Here is a 3900-nt window from a genome sequence, read left to right as displayed (position 1 = left end):
AAGATGACTTGACTTGACTCTTTAATATCAATAGTTTCATGTTGTAGTCAAAAATATTACCTACAACATTTTCAGAACAGTTTTTAAAGGGGTCATATGATGGTTCTAAAAATAACATTATTTTGTGTATTTGGTTTAATGCAATGTGTTTATGTGGTTTTAGATTTTAAAAAAATCATTATTTTACACACACTGTACATTATTGTTGCTCCTCTATGCCCCGCCTCTCTGAAACGCGTCCATTTTTACAAAGCTCATCATTCTGAAAAGCGCGGTGTGCCTTGATTGACCAGCGATCCAGTGCATTGTGATTGGCCCGAAAACCTTAAGTGTGTGACGGAAATATCACGCTCCTTAATTACCATATTTCGAACATCAGCTCCCAAAGCAATACAGGTGATAATGTCGGTATACTACCTATCAATTCGAGCCCGAATCTGATCCGGAAAATGCAGAAGACCAAGCTGATTGATAAGGCGCGACTGGACCAAGATGTATCAGATTGGTAAGGTTTTATTTCATTGGTGACATAATTACTGATTATAATGACTTATACTGTCTTTTTACGTGTTGCGTGACAGTTGGGGGAACACTATGTAAACATAAAACCATGTCTGCATTTGTGACGGTAGAAACGACAAACAAGCGCTACTCTACACTGCTCAAAACTCGCGTTTGAATAGTACGTAGCAAATTATTAAAATATGAAAACATACTTAACGTAACAGGCTGTGTCTGTGAGTCAGAAGCACCAGACTGCATTTAGAATCAGCCTTTGTGCACAGCCGGCCTTGTACTCTCTCAGGTTCTGGAAACAGGCCATATGACAGATATATGTATTTTTATTTTTATTTTATTTCGACCACTTTTATTGATTGATATCAGGATGTGAAGAGAGCTTCAACCAGTATAACAAAAAGTGTTCATAAAGAAAATTGCCTACCCTGCCTTATATAGTTTTGCCTTTGTTTATACCACAATGTCCATCGTGGTTATGGGTCTGGTAATTTGAAGAGGAAAAATATGATAACATGAAAGCTCAGAATTTACAAAAAAAAAAAAAAAAAAACTAAATTATTTATGGGGGAAAAAATCTTACATTTTCTGACACAAATGACACTTGGTTTCCTGATTATATATTATGTATAATAAACAAGTAAAAGTGAAAATCAAAATAATCAGTGAAAGACAGCAAAATTATCGTATTGACATGATGACATTAATATAGGTGTTTGAATTATAAATCTAAAAGCACACAAAAAGAAACATCCCATTTCCCAGAGTTCTTTGTCAGGATGTCCGACTGTCCAGTATTGGCTCAGCTAGTCTTTATTTCTGTCACAGTTATCTGATCAGAGCCTCAATCTCTGTAACTACACTCTCCCTGAGTCCTGCCCAGCCTGAACCTCCTGACAACACACATATCATTATACTGTCTGAGTCCTGCACTACCTCTGAGTGGAGCTGACACCGTAATATACCTATACATCCCCTGATACAAGCACCTCCATCCCTGTCTTTCTCTCTGTCTCTCTTTCCACTCAATTGTACACTGACCCTGTTTTATTGGTTCCTTCAAAGGCAGAGGGGGTGGCAAAATGCATTCTCCGCTCTCTCTGTCTGTCTGTCGCACTGATCAGATCATTTTTTTCCACCAACTGCACATGGCAGCGGCTGCGGTTGAACCTGCGCACATCGTCAGGATGCTTGTTGTGCTAATGAGGGTGCGGATGCACGTGGGAGAGCCTCTCCTGGTCCGAGACACGGAGGAAAGAGGGAGGGCGGAGGGGTAGTTTGCTATAGAAATGTCAGTTTGAGAAAGAAGGTGGAATCAGTGAAGCACCTTGGCCCACCCATCCCGAGACTGAGTGGACCAAAAAACGTGGTTAGAACAATTACTCGTCCAACTTCTGTCACAGCCAATCAGATATGACAGATATTCTGCCAGTCGGGAAGTGAACCCAGAGACTTAGGCCTGAAACATACTCTATGCAGGAAGTATGGATACATGAATTCTTTCAGCTATGCAATCTGTATGTGTTGTAGTGCTCGGGAATGTGTCAGAACGCAATTCACAACACAAGCACATGTTTTGATCTCAATATACCAAACATTTTCTTAAACTCTTCAGGTCACTTACTGCTATGGCAGAGCTTTGAATAGAATTTTTCATGGAACTGATGATTATAATGACAAATTACTCAGCTCAGCTCTACAAACACTCAGCTCACCTTAATTTTACTAATAAGTTGGTCCATTGACCAAGTCCTGTTTCAAAGTCAAAAAAGGGCTACGTCTACATTAATCCAGTATTTTCATTTCAAAACGCTCTCTATTCACAAGCGCTTTCCAAAAGATTGTTGTCCACACTGTAACATAGAAAAACGCTAAAATCGTTACTGCATATGCGTAAAACGTCATAAAATCTCATTAAGATACAGAGAGACCAGACATAATCAAGATCTCACATTATTCTTCTGAAACAAATTTTTTTTTTAGCAAAATATCATACCACTTACTGGTGTGTCCATGTTGCACTAAATCACCATTCCATGTATGGTCTAAAACAAAATTGCCCTCATGTTTAGCCGCAGGACAGGAATTGTGAGTATACTTTCTGTCGTCTTTGCAGACATGTAATATATGAACACCGTACAAAGTAGAAAATACAAGATCAATAGGTACAAGATCATTTTGAAATACCTCCATTTTCCCAGTCCACACTACATTACAAAATGCTGTTTTCAAATTTATCCACTAGGCAAAAAGTTTTCGCAGGACAAAAACCACTGTCTCAAGTGTGGAAGGAAGGCAAAAACATAGAGAAAAAGATTGTTTTTCAATCTATCTGGATTAGTGTAGACGTAGCCAAAGAAACGAGAGATGGAACAACAACAACAAACTACAAGAGAACTCGATGTTGGTGAGTGCTTGTGTGAGGGGGTGAAGAGGTACTGCTACTCGAGTAAAATTATATTTTTATCATCTTCTCGAGAGAAATAGCACAGACACTGGACAAAGAGGAAACTTGCACATGCTTCTACCACTGTGTTCGTTGCCCATATCAAATGGAGTATACTGTACTTTAAAAGGCCGTACGTTCGGCTGTACATCCTACGTGTTAGTGTCAAAACTGATGTACAATTTTGGCTTAATGCATGATCATGCGTTTAATATATTCAATGCAAGGAGCTAAAAAAAAAAAAAAAATCTGGAGAGAACTATCCGTTAGCATCATTTTAATGCCATTGGCATGTTTGATATCACATCTCATGGGTGTTGCTCCAGATACATTTTTTGAGCCAATTACCTGAGCTGAAAAATGTCATGTGACTAATCACTCTGGAGCTACAGGAAAATGATTATTTAATGACAACGCTGATTGGCTAATGGTACCACAACAAAACAATCCTCCAGTGACTACTCTGAGCTGTAAGACTACAGTCATGTTTTTACGAGCCCTTCAAAAACGGTCACTGGCAAAATAAAAAATCGTATTCTGTCAATAGACAGCAACATGGCCGACATAATCTTGTAGTTACAACATCTACCAACAGGGGCTAACTGGGCTATGCTAACCAGATAATTTAACTTAGCCAGTTCAGTTAGAAACAAAATTAAAAGAAACAAATGTTGTTTAATCATTATTTTCACTGGTTACTTTGTATGAATGTTTTTGTCTTTGGGACAATGACTATATTTGATTACTATTAAATCAAAATTGAACCAAATGGTTTATGGTTGAACCCAACCATAAATATAATTGGAGAAAAAACAAATATTTATAGTATTTTTTACAAGTTTGTCCAAAGTATCTTTTTTTTTTTTTTTTTTTTAGTGCACTTGCATTCATGCATACACATGCATTCAATAACAAATTTAACCAAACAAGCACATTAG

The sequence above is a fragment of the Rutilus rutilus genome (genome assembly GCF_951802725.1).
Source record: "Rutilus rutilus genome assembly, chromosome: 24".
Classification (NCBI taxonomy): domain Eukaryota; kingdom Metazoa; phylum Chordata; class Actinopteri; order Cypriniformes; family Leuciscidae; genus Rutilus; species Rutilus rutilus.
This window is presented reverse-complemented; position numbering follows the sequence as displayed.